Below are 20,276 nucleotides of genomic sequence, written 5' to 3' on the forward strand. Positions count from 1 at the left end.
ACACTCTAAAAACACCTATTTTGATTGCCTTTGATAAAAACCATAACAATAGATAACGATAGATTGACACTTGGTCTCTGTGGATTCGACAATCTTTTATATTACTCTGACGCATTCGTATACTTGCGAAACACCGCATCAAGTGTTTGGCGCCGTTGCCGGGGACCAATTTCGTCAAATTTCATTTTCCTGTTGTTATATCGTTTAGACTTAAGTTATTTCCCTCCGGTCAATGCGAAGAACTCGCAGCACCGGAAGTTTAAGCTTAGTATACCCTCTGGCGGAACCTGAACGTTACGCTCGCGCAGGTTTATTCTTTCATAGAATTAAGAGAGCTATGGCTGAAGATCAAAACCAAAGACCTCTTAAGGATTTCGCTCAACCATCTAACGAAGAACCTAGTTCTAGTATAGTAAACCCAACCATCCCAGCTAATAATTTTGAACTTAAACCATCCCTGTTGCAACTAGTGCAACAGAGACAATTCGCAGGTCTCGCTACTGAGAACCCAAACCAACATTTAAAAATATTTTTTCAATTAGCAGACACTTTTAAAACCAATGGAGCTTCTCCTGAGGCAATACGTTTAAGATTATTTCCTTTTTCCCTCAGAGATAAAGCCCTATCATGGTTAGATTTCCTTCCACCCAATTCCATTACGACTTGGGATAACCTTAGAAGAGTATTTCTTGCTAGATATTTTCCCCCAAGTAAGACCGCCGTTCTTCGAAACCATATAACTAGATTTACCCAAAACCAAGGAGAATCGTTGTTCGAAGCTTGGGAGAGATATAAAGAGTTGTTACGAGCATGCCCACATCATGGTTTAGAAAATTGGTTAATCATTCAAACCTTCTATAATGGACTTCATTACAACACAAAGATGACCATCGACGCTGCCGCAGGCAGTGCTCTAATGAACAAACCTTACCCTGAAGCTAGTGCCCTCATCGAAGATATGGCTCAAAACCATCAATCATGGGGAGTCGAACGAGCGACAGTAGAGAAGAAGGAAGCCCAAGGAGGAGTGCATGAACTAAGCTCTATAGACATGATGCAAGCTAAAATGGCCGCATTAGCCCTCAAAATCGAGCATATGTGCATAAACCCAAATACTGTAGTCGCAGTTTCGTCGGATTGTGAGATATGTGGAACCAAAGGACACCAATCTGCAGAATGCAGTCTATTAAATGAAACCCACTCTAAGCAAGTGAACTACACCCAAGGGAACCCATATTCGAATACCTATAACCCTGGATGGAGGAATCACCCGAACTTCTCCTATAAAAACAATAACCCTATCCAAAATAATGCACCTCCGAGACCTAGCTATCAAGCCCCAAGATCAAATCAACCTATGCAACCTGTACCACCAAAGCCGAGCCTTGAGAAAATTATGGAAAATTTTATCACCGCTCAAACCCAACAAAACAAGGAGTTCATGAATCAAAACATTCATGTTAACGAATTGATTACTCAGTTAGGAACCAAGGTTGACCAAATAGTTACTCATACCAAGATGCTTGAAACCCAGATCTCTTAGGTAGCTTTAAACCAAGCCCCTCAGACTACACCTGGAGGATAACTCCCTGGACAACCTCAACAAAATCCGAGAGGACAAGCCAATGCCATTATCCTACGAAGTGGGAACGCTTATGATAAGCCACCAAACCCTAGATTGAGTGAACCTGAAACTTCTAAGGAATGTACCAAGCCTCGGGATGAAGTAAAGGAACCAGAGTAATCTGAAAACCAGGAAGGTCGAGAAAAAAGGAGAAGAACCTAAAGATAAAACTTACGTACCACCCCCGCCATATAAACCACCTATACCATATCCGCAAAGACTCAAACAAACCCAGATCAATAAACAGTATCAAAAATTTATTAAAGTTATAGAAAAACTTCATGTAGAAATCCCTTTCAGAGAAGCCATCACCCAAATACCTTCTTATGCAAAGTTTCTCAAAGACATCCTTACCAACAAACGTAGACTTGACGATCCGAAGCCTTTGGAATGTAATGCTATTTCCGAGGACAAATTAGCAAAGAAAGATAAAGATCCTGGAAATTTCTCCATTCCTTGCCTTTTGGGTAATCATGTCATCGAAAAAGCTTTTCTAGACTTATGAGCTAGTGTGAGCCTAATGCCTTTAGCAGTTTGTGGGAGGTTAAACTTAGGAGAATTACAGCCCACTAAGATGTCACTTCAGTTAGCCGATAGATCTGTTAAATATCCGATAGGCATTTTAGAAGATGTTCCTGTTAGGGTAGGTCCGTTATTTATCCCTACTGATTTTGTTGTCATGGACATCAAAGAGGACAATGATATACCAAATCCTTCTAGGTAGACCATTCTTATCGACTGCAGGAGCCATAATAGATGTCAAGAAAGGAAAGTTGACATTTGAGGTGGGTGACGAGAAAATAGAATTTATACTTTTGAAATTTCTTATGGCACCTGTGATGGGAGACTTGTGTTATGCCTTAGATATCATTGATGAATGTGTTAGAGAATTAGAACAAAAAGAAATTATAAAAACAATTAAGTTACCATCAACTCTCATAAGGGAAGATGATAACTTTAAGAAACCCTACATCGATGAAAACCTTTACGAATGTTTATCCCTTACTCCAAATCTTATGCCATGCCCTAAGAAACCAACTTTAGAACTTAAGGAACTGCCTAAGAACCTGAGATATGAGTTCCTCGATGAAAAGATGAACCGTCCAGTTATAGTCAGTGTTACCTTGAGCCAAGAGGAAACGAACCAACTTTTAGATGTTTTACGAAGATATCCCTCAGCCTTAGGATATAATATCTCTGACCTGAAAGGTATAAGCCCATTCGTATGCATGCATCGGATTTCGCTCGAAGAAGATTCGAAACCCTCTAGGGAACATCAGAGAAGAATAAACCCTATAATGAGTGATGTCGTTAAAAAGGAAGTTCTTAAGTTACTTGAGGCAGGTATCATCTATCAGATCTCGGATAGTAAGTGGGTGAGTCCTGTGCATGTAGTACCTAAAAAGGGAGGCATCACAGTCGTGCAAAACGATAAAGGCGAACATGTAGCAAAACGTTTAGAAGGAGGATGGCGGATGTGTATAGATTATAGAAAATTAAATAAAGCAACTAGGAAGGATCATTTCCCCCTACCATTTATAGACCAAATGTTGGAGCTTCTAGCCAGACACTCTTACTTCTGTTATCTAGATGGATACTCTGGATTCTTCTAAATACCTATCCACCCCGAAGATCAAGAAAAAACTACCTTTACATGCCCTTATGGAACTTTTGCCTACAGACGAATGCCATTCAGCCTCTGTAATGCCCCAGCTACTTTCCAATGCTGCATGATGTCAATCTTTGCAGATTACCTAGATGGTATCATGGAAGTGTTTATGGATGATTTCTCGGTTTGCGGATTTGATTTCCACAATTGTCTTGCTAACCTTGAGAAAATCCTGGAGAGATGCGTGGAGGTGAACCTCGTGCTAAACTGGGAAAAGTGTCATTTCATGGTAACCGAAGGAATAGTTTTAGGACATATAGTTTCCGAAAAAGGTATAGAGGTAGATAAAGCTAAAATAGAAGTTATAGAAAACCTAAAACCACCAAAAACCATCAGAGAAGTCCGAAGCTTTCTTGGACACGCTGGATTCTACCGGCGTTTTATTAAGGACTTCTCCAAAATAACTAAACCTTTAACTGGACTTTTAATGAAAAATGCTAAATTCATTTTCGATGAAAAATGTAATGATGCATTTAATCTTTTAAAGCAAGCGTTAGTATCGGCACCCATTATGAAACCACCTGATTGGTCAGAACCTTTTGAGATAATGTGCGATGCTAGTGATTATGCAGTTGGAGCCGTTCTAGGACAAAGGAAAGATAAAAAATTACATTCCATTTATTATGCCAGTAGAACCCTAGATGCTGCCCAACTTAACTACGCAACAACTGAAAAAGAATTACTCGCTGTAGTTTTCGCTATAGACAAATTTAGATCTTATCTAGTAGGAGCAAAAATTATAGTTTACACAGATCATGCTGCCATTCGTTACCTATTAAGTAAAAAAGATGCCAAGCCCAGGTTACTCCGATGGATTCTATTACTACAAGAGTTTGATTTAGACATAAGAGATAAAAAAGGCACTAAAAATGTAGTAGCTGATCACCTTTCTAGGCTAGAATATCTAAAACCTGAACTAGTACCCATAAATGATGATTTCGCCAATGATAGACTGATAGCTAGAGTAGAAACCATTGAAGATAATAACCTAGACCTTTATGAGCACCCCCAAAATTCCTTAGCAATAAGTAACGTACCCTGGTATGCGGACTTCGTTAATTACCTAGCTGCTGATATAGTACCCCCTGATCTTGACTACCACCGCAAGAAGAAATTCTTCCACGATGTGAGAAACTTCTATTGGGACGAACCGCTCCTTTTCAAAAGGGGTAAAGATGGCATTTTTCGCCGTTGCGTTCCAGAAGAAGAGGTAAATAATATTATCAAGCATTGTCATTCTGCACCCTATGGTGGACACGCGAGCACCTCTAAGACATACGCCAAGATTCTTCAAGCTGGCCTACCATGTGGCGTGATGTCTATGCTTGCATTGTCAAATGTGATAGATGCCAACGCACTAGAAACATTTCAAGGCGTGGTGAAATGCCTCTAAGAAACATTCAGGAAGTAGAACTCTTTGACGTATGGGGTATAGATTTCATGGGACCTTTCCCACCATCCTTAGGAAACAGGTATATCTTAGTAGCTGTAGACTATGTGTCTAAGTGGATTGAAGTTATAGCTGCACCCACAAACGACACTAGGGTAGTAATCAAACTATTTAAAAACTATATATTCCCTAGATTTGGAACACCACGTTTAGTTATAAGCGATGGAGGATCACACTTTATATCGAGAATATTTGATAAACTTTTAAGAAAATATGGAGTTAGGCATAGAGTAGCAACACCATACCACCCACAGACTAGTTGTCAAGTAGAAGTATCTAATAAGGAGATAAAACAAATCCTAGAGAAAACTGTTTCTATTTCTAGGAGAGACTGGTCTGAGAAGCTTCAAGAAGCATTATGGGCCTATAGAACCGCTTTCAAAACCCCTATAGGAACTACTCCTTACCAACTAGTTTATGGAAAATCCTGTCACTTTCCGTTCAAATTAGAGCATAAGGCCTATTGGGCCATTAAAACTTTGAATTTAGACTACCTAGTCGCTGGAGAAAAGCGTACCCTAGATATTCATAAATTAGAAGAACTTAGGCAATCGGCCTACGAGAATGCAAAAATATATAAAGAGAGGACAAAAGCCTATCACGACAAAAGAATAATAAAGAAAAACTTCAATATAGGCGATCCTGTTCTCCTTTTCAACTATAGGTTACGCCTCTTCCCTGGAAAGCTACGTTCAAGATGGACTGGTCCTTTCGAAGTATCCAAGATTCTGAGATCCGGAGCTGTGGAAATCAAGAACGAAACCTGTAGTCCATTCGTTGTAAATGGACAAAGACTGAAGCTCTACGAAGGAGGAGACATTCCAGCATACTACTCAAGCCACAATCTGATTGATCCACCAATTCCTACCACTACAGGTGTATAAATTCTAATCGTCAAGCTAATGACGTTAAACAAGCGCTGCGTGGGAGGCAACCCATGGTTTTTCTTCCATTTTACTTTTTTCACATTTATTTAATTTTATTTTTATTTTATTTTATCATATTTTGCATTGAGACTAAAATTTGAATGGTTCGTATTTTCAGGATCATTTTCTTAACTTTTACAGGATGCAGGATTTCGATGACATGCACGTGGCCTATAGAGATAATGCTCAGAGAGAGCGCTACATCGCTCTGTATCAGCGCCCTATCGAACCCACACGTTATCCTGATCAGCATTGTATGGAGGCACTGGGTATCGAGCTGAGTATCCGATTCCTTAGCCACCAGCTTCACTGGGACGAGTTTGCTGATGACTTGAGTAACACCTACAGGAACCTGACACTGGAGTTCCTGAGTTCATTCGACTATGACCCATACTCTGGACTAGATGGGCATGCTGCTTTCAGGTTCTTTGGAGTTGAGCACTCCATCAGCCAGAAAGAGTTCGGCGACTTATTGTGTTTCCAGACCACTCCTGATGCTATCCCGGAGACACCTATGGGATATTTTCTGGGTAAGGAGGTGAAGAAGTTTTGGAGTGATATATCGGGTGGCGGAAGCCAAGATCCATCTACGCAGCTGTCTCATGTTATACATAACCCCGCCTTTAGATACTTTCAGATGATATTAGCACATTCCTTCCTGGGAAGACCGGATGCAGAGACACTATTGAATGAAGAGGGGATCTTCCTATTATTTTGTGCATCCCAGTCTCGCCCATTAGCATGTGGGAACTTTTTATTATACAGTCTCAGCGGTATCTCCAGATCTACCGAAGGAGTCATCCATGTTGGCGGAATCATCACGCAGATTGTTGTCGCTTTAGGTCTGTCTCGCAAGCTGTCACATCTCCGGATCTACTGTGGGTACACTACCATGGACATCGACTTCTTTTTGACCAGAGGGTTGATGAGGAGAGCCTCTTTCCACCCATGCCAGATCCTATTGTAGCACCTCAAATTTGCACCTCCCATTTTGTACATACATTTTCATGTTTAAGTCATTAGCATTGCATTGTCCACTGCATAGCATTGCATTGTCCATTACCTAGTGCAAGTCATCAGTCAAGACTGGTCAGGAGATCCAGTTGTACAAGCAAGCAAGTGCATTTCCTATGGAGGCTAGGCCCTAGGGTTGGTTCATTGGGTTCATATGACCTAGGGATCATTTTGAAGTGGTTTGGCCAAAGGTTGGATGTTCAGAAGTCATCAGTCATTGCACAATGCATCTGAAACCCTAGAAAGTCAACAAAAGTCAACTGTGCATGAAATCATGGATTTGAAGGTGGGAGATGGTTAGAGAAGCCTCATTCATGTCCATACAAGTCTCATTTGACATTGCAAACATCAACATTGAAGAATTTGAGGTCAGATGAAAAGTTTCCAAAAATAGTAAGTGACCTGTAATTTGAAATTGCCAAAAATGGAAAGGTCTTCTCCTCAAGATTACATCATCAAGCAAGCTTCAAATGAAATTTTGTCCAACATGAAAGTTGAAGATCTTGCTCTCACCTTTCCAAAAAGTCTAAGAACATGAATTTCTCATGTATGGTTGAAAAGTTATGGATCAATCATGGTCAAGAAAATTTGAAGTTCAAAAGGGGATAACTTTCACACCAAAAGGCCAATTGAAGTGGGATTTTTTGTAACATTCTTATTTTGACATGAGATATCCAAAACATACATCAAAAACCATGCATCTCCATTACAAAATTTTGGCATTTTTCATTTACAATTTGGAGGGAAAAATCTAATTTGAAAAATAGGCATTGGCTTTACACTTTTTCACTTGCATTTGCCTCCTAACAACATTTGAAGTGGATTTGGCTCAAAAACCGTGTACTGTAGCATCCCTTTCATGCACATGAGGGTGAATTTCCAATTTGCATAACACTTGCATTTCACTTAATTCCAATTGCATTTGGTTAATTATGATTAAGAGCTTCATTAGTCCACCATATATATAGGATAATCATAACAGAAACACAATTAACATTGCATAATTCTCAGATCTAAATCTAGATTCACCAAGCTTCACATTTTTTTCCTCTCAACTTTTCTCCAATTTTCTTCATAAACATTGCTTTGTTTTGGATCAAATCATCATCCATCAGCATAATTGAGTGTGTTGGAAGCAAGATTTCAAGGTTTTCGAGTAGCTTTTGAAACTGTTGCAACCTTGCATCATCAATGGCAATTGAAGATTCAAGCTAAATCGTGCAAGCTGAACCTCCAATTCTTCATCCATTCACTCATCCAAGAGCAAAGAAGCATCTGTTTGGACCTTGCAAGGCTTGAAAGTCACGATTCCACTTCTGCACTTCAATTAAGGTCAGGATTCGAGTCTCAAGATTCTTGAAATTAGGATATGCATGTGGTAGATCTTTGAACATAGGTCACACTGAGCTTTAGATCTTGGAATTTCGTTGAGTAATGAATGAGTTATGTCAAATCTAAGTTTGAAGCAAGAACTTTCTTTTGATCGAATCTTGTGATATAATGAGAACTAGGTTAATCCAAGCATATCATGTTGTTGTACATTGAAAGATGAAACCATTGATATAACTTTTGTGAATTTCTGTGCCAAAATGTTCTTGACCTGGAAATTGATGATGAACACGCATGAGTTTCTTAGGTTTTCAATTCCAGAAGGTTGTTTGATCTTCATTAGCGTATTTCTGCATGTATTTTGGTGTTAGCGCTCATGTATTGGCTGCATGGAGCCAGCGTGGCTATTTGGTTGGCCAGGATTCAATTGCATTTCCACGTAGACTTAAGTGAAACGCAGAGTTTCACTTAAGCGCGCCACATTCAAAAAGATGCGTGGTTCGATTCCCCGCTCTGAACATTTTCAAATGAGCCTTTTGCATTTTTTCATGTTATGCTATCCATTCACACATGCCTTGTTCACATGTTTTTTATTTTTTTTCTCCATTTCAAAAATTCATAAGTCAATGAATAATAATCCAAATGAGATGAGGTTTTTTGCATAGTGTTCCTTATCATGTCTACTATTTTTTGATGATTTTTCCAGAAATTGTGCACGCATGGATTTTAATGTTGCTTAGGGATTGTGTATACATGTGCTATCTTGACCTACCTTGCCATTTTGATTGTGAAATGATGAGATTTTATCTAACACTCTTGAAATTTTGCATGCTTAAAATAGACATCCTAATTGACATTTTGGTGTAGAGTTTGCATTTTTCTCATGTCTGGTTGTTGAGTTATGATCTGATTAATGTAGGTGTGACAATGTGTGTCACACCTTTTCTTGCTTGACTTGTGGATTTTATTTTCCATGCCAATTCAATGCCAAATAATCTGATTTTTTGCATGATGATACTTCTGGATGTTAGGATTGCTTATGGATTGTTGTAGAATTTTTGAGTGCATTTCCAATTTGTTTGGGATTTTCTTTGCTGATTGGTCATGTTTGGACTTTTGAAGAGTCATGAACTTAGATGATTTGTGAAATGCTTGATGTTGATCATATGAACTTGAAATTTTGCACATGTTTTCTAGACACTTTGAAGTTTGTCTTGGCTTTGGTTTGATGTCTATATCATGTTTGGATTCTGTTTTAGGCTTGTGTGAACTTGATGCATCTGATTGTGCATTGTTTGAGCTTGTTTGTGCATACCTTGCCTTATGGATTTTATTTGCCATGCTTATACTTGTCCAAATGCATTAAAATTTGGTGTGTTGATCATGATGTGAGTTCTGTTTAGCCATGATTTTCCTTGGGATTTGTTGAACCATTTTTGAATTAATGTGGATTGGTTCATTCTGTTTGCTTCAATGAGGTTTCAAATTGCATGCCTTGCCATGTTTGCTTTATGAAATGAAATTGATTGATGCTATTGACATGGGACCACTTGGATTGTGTTCATGGTTGGTTTAATTTGATTCATGTCAATTTTCATGTTCTGTTTTGAATTATTTCTCCCTCTTTGACCCTAGGCCTTGTCCTAGTGGTTTGTTTCTCATGTTTGAGCTTGGTTTGCAGGTTAAGAAGTATATGGCTATGAGGGAATTGATTCACATTGCTTGAGTTGACTATTTGGTTTATCTTGACTAATCTTGATTGGTTTTGTAGGTGGCTTTTAGCTCATTTGAGTTGAGCTTGTGCATTGTACCATGTTGCCTTGCTTGTTTGCTTGTATACTATGTCTGTTGACTTTTGGATTGTCTGTTTGACTTTTTGAGTTGTATACTGATTGTGTTAGATTGTTTTCAGGTACCTTAGTTGCTATAGTTCTTTTGAACTTGCTTTTGCTGTTTGCTTGGTTGCTTAACCAATTGAGGTATAATTCACTGACTTCATGTAGTCTGGAAGACCTGGCCTGTTATGTGGTCAGGCACCTGTCTGAAGTCCTCCTTAAGAGGCAATGCTTGTGTTTGTTTATTTTTGTGCCAAGCAGGAAAAGTCCTTTGATAAGGCAATTGGCAGATAAAAGAGATGTGTAGTCCATCTCCTGCTAGTCAGTGTGTCATCCCTTTGCTCACATTACATGTTGATGCATTGTGGATATTAACCCAAGATCCTTGTTGAGTCAGTCATGTGGATAGAAGAGTTCATGCTTTCTGAACTCCCACGCCTTCTATTTGAGTCAAGCTCTCCCAGGCCAGGGATAAGAGCTGTGAGGCACACCCCTCACTTCCCATTTCATCTGCTTCACCCTAACTCTCAATGTTAGGGTTAAGAGCTAACATCACCCGATTCCAGTTGGCTTGTGTTTCACAGCCTAACCTTTGTGTGAGCCCACTTTGTTTGTATATAGTGTGTGCTATTTGTGTGATTGATTTCTTTTCTTGTGCTGCTTAGGTTTAGCTTGCTCCCTGTGCAAGTTAGCTAGAAACCTTGACCTAGGACCATGGTGAATTTGCATGATAACTATTAGGCTCGAGTTAGTCTCCCTTCTAGTATGTCATTTCCCAGTCTCTGGTTAAGCTAGTCCTTTGTCCCTGCGTAGGGGAACTACGTCGCCCTGCTCCTCATACCAGATGAGGTACGTAGGCAGGAGATGAGCTGATCTCTCCAGTCGCCCTTTTTGTTTTGTCTTGTGTGTGTTAGGAGATGGATGTAAGACCAGCGATTGGCATTCCGTATCCTATTGTTGTGTGCTTGGAGTCCGATGTAAGTCCAACAATTGGCATTTGGTTTCCAGTGTGGGTGTGTTTGGTTCGGAGTCTGATGTAAGTCCAGCGATTGGCATTCGGTTTTCATGTTTGCCTGTTTTTGTGTGGAGTTTGACGTAAGTCCAGCGATTGGCAGTCGATTTCCTGTGTGGTTTTGTCTTGCGTGCGTTAGCCGAGCTACGAGTGCTCTGATTCTTCTCTAGTCCGAGAAGATACGTATGCATAGGATGCGACATCCTAGCGAGCACGCTTTCCCCTAGTCCCGAACTACGTCGACTTTGATGTCTGTGCCTGACAGACTACGTAGGCCCAGGATGCGATATCCTGCCGAGTTTAGTTTCTTTTGTTTTCTGTGTCTCTTTCAGCCAGTGTGTTTGTGTTTGAGCAGCATTTTAGCAACCTTTATCCTTCCTTTTGTGCGTGGATCCCGTCGAGTACGACGGATGCGTAGGGGTGTTAATACCTTCCCTTCGCATAACCGACTCCCGATCCCATCTCTCTTTGGTCGCGAGACCATGTCTTTTCCAGGTTTACTTCGAGCATTTCCTTTCCCTCTTTTGGGATAAATAATGCACGGTGGCGGCTCTGTTGTTTCGTTTTCCCGTCAGTTTTTCGCGTAATGCGACAGCTGGCGACTCTGCTGGGGACAATAGAGAAGTTGACATCTTGCTGGTCCATCTTCCCTAAGTGAGTCTCTCCTAGCGCTCTCTAGGATAGGGTTAGGTTGCTTGTGTTGCTCTTTTTATTGCATTCATGATTATTATGTTGTATATATGTGCATATCTGTTTGCATGCATCATACTATCATTGTGCTGATCCTGTACAGGTTGGTTCCTCTGTTTGGAGTGGGTGTTCTGAGTGGGGCTAAAACCCAGGCCCGAGTATACACCTAGGATTAGCGTGGTCTCGCGTGTCCTCACTTGCTGTATCAGCATGTTGTTGCGACGTGTCACCACAGCCGGACGAGGTTCATTTGAGAGAGTCCTTCCGTTTGGAGTTATTCCACTCAGGTTGGGTGATCTCATCTGAGCTATTGACTTTGGTGACCGTTCTTTCCCGGATCCTTGGTTGAGACGATCTTAAGAGAGCTACAACGACACACCCGAAAGGGCAAACCCGTTGAGTATCTTCGCCCGATTGTCGAGACCATTGTCCGCCTTAGGATGACCTTGTTAGAATTCACCTGTGAGGGGAGGGTTTGATTCTTGCAAGTACAGGTTCCGTTAGTGATTTTGTGATGGTGACTATGGTTCAATTGAATTTATGGGTCTTTATTTCTGGACGCCGGAGGTTTGACCTTGGTATTTATCAGAGGGTTCCATTTATTTCGGATCCCTAGGCTAAATTTGAGGGCACTCGTTCAGAGGATCTGGTTGTCATCCGTTCAGTGGATGTTCCTGTGATGATAGTGATGTATTCTTCGGTTCCGTTTATTTCGGAACTCCCCAAGTTGGATTTATGGTGACTTAGTCCCTCAGGTGACTATGACTGGTTCAGAGACTTGATGGGTCTTCAGATGACTTGGTGGCACAGTGACCTGCATTCATGCATTTGCATCATTATCATTTCGCATTCATCAGCATTCAACCCATGTCTATCCGTACTCAGGGTCCATTTTTGATTAAGATTCTGGTTGAGAGACATCCAGATGTCAGAATGTTATTGATGAAAAATTATCTGTCTCGGTGACGCTAGAATCAAAGGACAGAATTTTCCTAGTTCGGATAGACATTGCACGTGTGAGTCATACTAACCTATTTGCTGTTTTGTAGGTATCGAACCGGTGCGCGTAGCTCTTCCGCTCAGATATCCAGTCAGACTCAACAAATCCAAGCTGATGGATCCACCCAACGCCGACATTCTCGAACTGAAAGAGATGATGAGGGAGTTGTTCAGTGTTGTGCAAGGGCTTGCCTTGGGACAAAAAGCAATGGCGGAGAGGTTGGAAAGGATTGAAGGCTGGATGATAATGGAGAAAGTTCAGGGAAAGGTTCTGTCATCCGAGGTAAACAACCCCTCTGGCGCTGTAGCAAAGTAGCCCTCTGGAAGTGGTCCGCTCAAGAGAGAGGATGAACTAAGTGGTGTGCATGCTAAAAAAGAACGCGGTAAGGATCGTTATCACCCTTATGCTGCCACTGTCGCCACTCCTGTTGGTAACCCAACTGCACCACAGCAACAACCACCACCTCAACAGAAAACACCAAGAGCTAAGAGCCAGGTGAAGAAGGGGAAGCCAGATCGTCAGTTTGATGAGCCACCTGTGACTTATACTCTTCTGTTCAAAAGGTTGAGGGATCTGGGGTTAGTCCGGCCAAGGATATTGATTCCCGTGGAACGGCAGCGGAGGCCTCCAAACTATGATGAGAATGCCAGGTGCGAGTTCCATTCTGGGGCACCCGGACATAACATTGAGGGTTGTAGAGCTTTCAAACATGTCGTCCAGGACATGGTGGACTCTAAGGTTATCAGCTTGGCACAGATAATGAATGAGGATGTCAACCCCGTACCCAGGCAAGGTCCTATAAAAGTGAAGATGGTGAAAAAGGACAAGAGAAGAATGGAGGTGACTGAGGAGGATCAGTTAAAAGTTCCAATGTTTGCGGTCCTAAAACCTCTGGTGAAGGATGGAGCCTTCCCTAGTGTTGATAATTGTTGTGAGGTCGCCGCCATAAATGGGTGTGTAGTGATGAGAGACATGATCCAGAGAATGGTGGAAGTAGAAATGGACGGTGGAAAATTTGAAACACCAAGTCAGGCAGTTGAAACCGTCAAGGTGGAAAACGCTCTTGTTGCTGAGAAAGAGAAGAAGCTGTCCATTTCTTCTTATAAACAAGCCCTAGAAGTGGTGAACAACGGAGAAGCCCTAGGCTGGGGGAAGATCATTGATATCGTGGTGAAAGCGGATATGTTTGGGGTCGGCTATCAGCCAGATCAAGAGTCATCTAGACAAAACAGAGGACGTCGTCCACCGTACACCTTCGTCAGTGCAGGAATGCTGGATCCTAGCCACGCCTGTTCAGTGGGTGAAGAGATCGACAGTGACCGCGAGCTCGAGTTATGGATAAAATCGTGCGTACCAGGCAACTGGAAGGCCTCCAAAAGCATCACTGTCACTCATCCGGAAGTGTAGTATTTCTGTGTTTTAGTGTTGTTTGCATGAAAGCCATACGTTTTGCCCGAAACGTAATGGTCCATTGTAAGGGCCACCTCATGTGTTTCATTTTGCAACATTTTGCATCAGTAATAAATGGATGTTTTTTGTGATTAAAAGCGGTGTTCCCTGTTTTTCACTTATTTTTGCAGTTTTAAAAAATAAAAATGGCAATGTTTTTTCATTCTCTTTCCTTTTGATTCATTTGGTTCCGACCTCAAAAGTGATTACCTTCCTGATCTCATTGATAACAATTCGGTTACACCTCTGTATGACTTCGACAATCCGATCTATCATGCCGAAAAACAAGGCGAAGAAGATTGTGAGCTGTTGGAATTAGCCAAATTGTTGGAAAAAGAGGAGAAGGTGATTCAACCGCACGAGGAGCAAGTCAAGATTGTTATTCCGGGTACCGCCGAGATCTGAGGCGAGTCGAGAACAGAATGGTAGACCTGTTGAAAGAGTATGTTGATATCTTCGCCTGGTTGTATCAAGACACACCAGGGTGGAATATCAATATCGTGGGGCACAAGCTACCATTAAGAGAGGACTGTCCTCCAGAGAAGCGGAAGCTGGCGCCGAAAAAGGATGAGAAGGTGAGAATGTGTGAGGACTACTGAGTGAGCAGAGCCAGTCTGGAAGATGACTACAATGATGTATCGGTTGATAATACAGCTCAATTCTCGGTATTTTCCTTCATTGATGGTTGCTGGCGGTGACCAGATCAATTGTCGCCAGATGATATGAAGTAAATAATGTCCATCACACCAAGGAGCACATTCCTTGTCGTAAGACAATGTCATTCAGTCTCAAAGGGGCCGGTGCCACGTATCAAAGGTCAAGGGTGACTTTGTTTCATGATATGATTCATCGTGAAAGCGAATGCCATGTTGATGACATGATGACAAAGTCCCGAGCAGGAGAGGGGCGTCCGGTGGACTTGATCAAGTTGTTTGATAGGTGGAGATAAATCATACTGTTGAGTCTGAATTAATGCACTTATGGAGTGTTGTCCGATAAAGTGCTGAGGCGTATCGTGAATAAAAGAGGAATCGAGGTGGATCCTGCAAAGAAAAAAAGAAAGAAAAAAGAAAGGAAGAAAGAAAGAAAAGAAAAAACAATGCAAGAAGTGCCTGAACCGAAAACAAACAAAAAAAGAGATCAAACGGTCAGGTAGAATAATGATTGCCAAGGGGCATTTGAAAAATAAAAAGGATAAGTGGCAGGAGCCTCTGATATTGATGCCTCCCGTGAAGAGACAACTGTTAATCTGGTACTTGACAACCTTCGAGGGGTCTATGAGGTGTGTATTGGGTCAGCATGACGAGTCTTGTCGAAAAGAGCATGCAATTTACCTTAGGAAAAAGTTTATCGACTATGAAACAATACACTCACTGTTCGAAAAAACTTGATGTACTTTGGCATAGGCTGCTCGCCGACTGAGACAGTATGCTGGTTCATACCACTTTGTGGATGTCCAAGATGGATCTGATCGAGTATGTGTTTGAGAAGCTAACATTGATCGGACGGGTTGCGAGAGGGCAAATGGTGTCGACTGAATACGATATTCAGTATACCTCCCAGAAAATCAAGGGGAGTGTACTATATGATTATCTCGTCCAGCAACCCATGGAGTATTATCAACCAAGGAAGTTTGAGGTCCCTGATGAGGACATCTCGAGGTGCTCAGATCGAAAGATTATGAGGAACCGATCCCGGAGGAGGGGCCTGACCCTGAATCCGAACGGATTCTGATGTCTGAGGGGGAGAGTAATATGGATGAGTTAGTGATGCTTTGGTTACGCCAAAGGGATCCCACGTTCTCTTCGTTGCCCGGTTAGCATTTGAATGCGCCAACAACGGCGGCTGAGTACGAAGCTTGTATCCCGGGTACCGAACCTCGATGCGTGCATCTACTGGGGAAAACGCCTTTCTCACTCAGGTATGGGATAAAAGTTGTACTACCATTTGAGACCCAGGTTTCATTGTGGAGAGTCCTGATGGATGATGAATTAGAGAAGGCTGAGTGGATAAGGACTCGGTATGACGCGTTGAGCCCGACTAAGGAAAAGAGGCTGACAGTTAATCATCATGGGGCACTGGTAGCCAGTGAATGAAGTGTGTGGTTGACCGGAAAGTGCGACCTCGTGCGTACCACGTGGAAGAGTTAATGTTGAAAAGGATCCTTCCTCCTCAACGATCGTGGGGCAAATGGATAAATAGTTATGAATGTCCATTCGTGGTCAAGAAGGTTGTCTCTAAACAGAGCCTTGTTGTTGACGACCACGGATGACGAATTTTCCATCCCTTGTGAATGCGGACGCAGTTAAAAGATACTTCGTAAAAGAGACCCGCTGGACAAAAAGAATAAAAGAGTCCAGGCAAAAAAGGGCATCCCGGCGAACCGAAAAAAAAGAGAAAAGGTTCGGGCAAAAGTTAGGGATAATAAAAGAGAAAAGAACTGTACACCCGGCAAGTCGAAAACCCCACAAGGGCGACTTGGGCAAAAATGGGTATCCCGGTGGATTGAAAACCCGAAAGGGCGGTCCAGGCAAAAGAGGGAATGAAACGAACAACTGCGTCTAGCATGAGCGTTTGTGCTTTGGATATGACTTGGATAGTCCTAGACAGAGATCGATCAGAAGCGTCTTGAAGGCAGAAAGTGCGGGAAGTCTTGAGGACATATGAGGTGTAACCGAGTTGGAACTCGATGAGATCACGGTTTCACATTGCCATTAGGATAGATTTTTCACTTTTATGTGCAATCACCTCTTTTCAGGGTTTGCTTCCTGTGTGTCGCTCGGTTTTGAGTCACTTCTTTTTCAGTCAATAAATGCATGTTCAGTCAAATAGTTTTGTTTTTGTTTTCATTACCGCTTTGATTACGAAAACATCCGTTTATGTTGATAAGAATATTTGCATTTTGAAACATGGAGATCCCTTCCGATGCATGCTTATAAGATTGAAATCTGGAAACCTTATTCGGAAGTTTGAGTGGCCTAGGTGTTGAAATATGGGGCACGCCTGGGGCACGCTTTTATCTAACGATCTCTTGTGTAGGTACTGTTAGATATCTTCATTCACTGGTAGGTTGTGATATGAACCCTTTTGAAAAAGATCCCTGCAGAGCCCGACCAGGGGCAAGGGATAGACGAACAGTGGAAGGTCGGTGAAGGATTACGACGACGATCCTGGAGGAATAATCAAGAAGACTCTTCAAAGTCTGAGGACTGGAAAATTTGTATGAATCCCAGAAGTTCGATCCCCGTAAAGTACGGAGGAGTCGGGAATACAAGGTGATGAATTAGAAAAGTTCAGACGAGTCTGGGAGTTCTCAAAGGTGGAAAGTTGACACTGTGGTTGGATGATGAATACCAATGTTCGACGAATCGGCAAGTGTCCAAGAAGCCGCATATCCCCAGTGGGTTGAGAGTGTTACTTCCCTATCTGATTCGAGATCGGTGTCTCCTCAGTGAGCTTGAAGGTGGCCACGTCCCCCAGTAGGAGTGTTAGTGGGTAGTTGGTTTCTCAGGGTTGAGGATGGTCCCCCAGCAGATATTTCCCCAAGCAAGCATGGAAGCTATCAGAGCTATGTTCCCCTGCAGAGGCGTCTGTGGATATTGCCTTCTATTCCCCAGTAGGCCTATATTTGCTGTTTTCCCCAGTTGAGTTCTCAGCTGAGTTTGAAGATGGGTTATACCCACTGAGTTGGAAGGATGTTGTATCCCCCAGTGGAGGTATCAGTGGAGTAGTTTATCCCCTAGCAGTCTGGTTTGAAGTACTGCTATCCCCAGCGTGGTCTGATGTTATCCCCACCAGAGTTATGCTTTCCTCAGCAGAGTGGTGGATGCCTGTCCCCGTCGGGATTGTGAAGTTGTTCCCTAGCAGATCTCCCGAGCAGAGATTGGTGTTGATAATTTTCCTCAGCAAGTCCCCGAGTGGAGCGGGTTCAATGAAATTTATCTCCAGCAGAGTTTATCCTACATGTGGATTGGTTGGGTCTTCCCCAGTGAAGTCGTCCTGTTGATTCCCCAGCGGAGTCGTATTGATTGTTTCCCAAGCAGAGTCCCCGAGTGGATTGTATCTGATGAAGGACGTCCTAGCAGAGTCTATCCTTTCCCCAGCAGCGGTGCTGTTTCTCCAGCAAGAGTGAGAAGTCGGTGCGCTCCCCGCAGAGTATTCCTCAAACAGAAGTCTCCCCCACAGGGTTGGAGTATTTGATCAGTTGGCTCCCCAACCAGAGTTTTTCATCATTTGCATTTGGCATATAGTGATCATTGCATCCTCAAAATCGCGTAGCATTTCCATTTCGATATGGAGCATTACGCCATAGAGAAATTCAAACATATGCATTCATATGTTGGAATCCCCATCAGACCATATCCCCGGCAGAGGCGGATCTTTGTTCAACATCTGTACGACACATTTGCTACAGTTGCTCCGGACGGCATTTGGATTGATTCCCCCCGGAGAGGTCTATTTCCTCATCCGTTGGTGAAAGGAAAGCCTGATGCTCCCCAGTGCGATCCCCAGCAAGTGTTTAGCCTTGCCCTGACATATGTAGATGTCATCTTGTGATGCCGGTCAGTGTCATGTCAGCACCCGCGTGTGTTCTTTCTTTGGTGTCGGTCAACACCATCTTTCGGTGTAAACATCGAGTCTTTCCCAGTCATTCGTTGATGTCTGGTCTTCTTTTGATGTCGGTTAACATCATCTTTCGATGTTCGTAATACCCTTATTCTTCCCCAGAAGAGTTACCTCTCCGTTGGTTTCGATAAACGTTGAGTTTTCCCAATCGTCCGTTGACGATTGGTTGTGTTCACTTTTCCCCAAGGAGTCACCTCTCCGTTGGTTTCCATAAACGTTGAGTTTTTCCTATCCGTCCGTCGACGTATAGTTGTACCCTTCCCCTCAGAGTTACCTCTCCGTTGGTTTCGATAAACGTCGAGTTTTTCCTAGTTGTCCGTTGGCATCTAGTGGTAATTTCCTTCTCCTTCTCCGTTGGTGTCGATAAATGTCGAGCTTCTCCTTCTCCGTTGGTGTCGATAAACGTCGAGCTTCTCCCTTTCGTCTGTTGACGTCTGGTCGAGTCTTCCCATTCATCCGTTGATGTCTGGTCACCTCTCCGTTGGTGTCGATAAACGTCGAGCTTCTCCCGTTCGTCCGTTGATGTCTGGTCGAGTTTTCCCAGTTCATTCGTTGATGTCTGGTCACCTCCCCGTTGGTTTCGGTAAACGTCGAGTTTTTCTTGGTCGTCCCCAGTAGAGTTACCTCTCCGTTGGTTTTGGTAAACGTTGAGTTTTTCCCATGTCGTCCGTTGACGTATGGTTGTATCTCTTTCCCAGTCATTCATTAATGTCTGGTTACCTCTCCGTTGGTTTCGATAAACGTCGAGTTTTTCCTAGTTGTCCGTTGGCATCTAGTGGTGATTTCCATCCCCATTCATCATCCTTCGATGTCTGGATGTGACTGTACTTTTGAAAAAGAAAAAGAATCAAAATCCCCAGTAATATCAGATCCCAGTTGAAGTTACTGTTGGATCCCCGCAGGGTGCAAATTTCTACGGTTCTTCGGTATTCAATCCCTGTTTACCTCGAAAGTCTGACAGTCGTTGCTCTCATCCATTCGGGTTCCCAGTTGATTGAATAGGGGCAGCTGTAGCACCTCAAATTTGCACCTCCCATTTTGTACATACATTTTCATGTTTAAGTCATTAGCATTGCATTGTCCACTGCATAGCATTGCATTGTCCATTACCTAGTGCAAGTCATCAGTCAAGACTGGTCAGGAGATCCAGTTGTGCAAGCAAGCAAGTGCATTTCCTATGGAAGCTAAGCCCTAGGGTTGGTTCATTGGGTTCATATGACCTAGGGATCATTTTGAAGTGGTTTGGCCAAAGGTTGGATGTTCAGAAGTCATCAGTCATTCCACAATGCATCTGAAACCCTAGAAAGTCAACCAAAGTCAACTGTGCATGAAATCATGGATTTGAAGGTGGGAGATGGTTAGAGAAGCCTCATTCATGTCCATACAAGTCTCATTTGACATTGCAAACATCAACATTGAAGAATTTGAGGTCAGATGAAAAGTTTCCAAAAATAGTAAGTGACTTGTAATTTGAAATTGTCAAAAATGGAAAGGTCTTCTCCTCAAGATTACATCATCAAGCAAGCTTCAAATGAAATTTTTTCCAACATGAAAGTTGAAGATCTTGCTCTCACCTTTCCAAAAAGTCCAAGAACATGAATTTCTCATGTATGGTTGAAAAGTTATTGATCAATCATGGTCAAGAAAATTTG

At 42.4% G+C, this 20,276-nt stretch overlaps 1 non-coding gene across 1 annotated transcript; it reads right to left on the reverse strand.

The window, feature by feature from the left end:
* Positions 1 to 721: 721 nt before the first annotated feature.
* LOC127077876 (small nucleolar RNA R71) lies at positions 722 to 828 on the reverse strand. The gene has a single exon (XR_007787642.1). It is a non-coding gene; the product is annotated as a small nucleolar RNA R71 (small nucleolar RNA).
* Positions 829 to 20,276: the final 19,448 nt, after the last annotated feature.

Source organism: Lathyrus oleraceus, chromosome 4 (genome assembly GCF_024323335.1).
Source record: "Lathyrus oleraceus cultivar Zhongwan6 chromosome 4, CAAS_Psat_ZW6_1.0, whole genome shotgun sequence".
NCBI classification, from domain to species: Eukaryota; Viridiplantae; Streptophyta; class Magnoliopsida; order Fabales; family Fabaceae; genus Lathyrus; species Lathyrus oleraceus.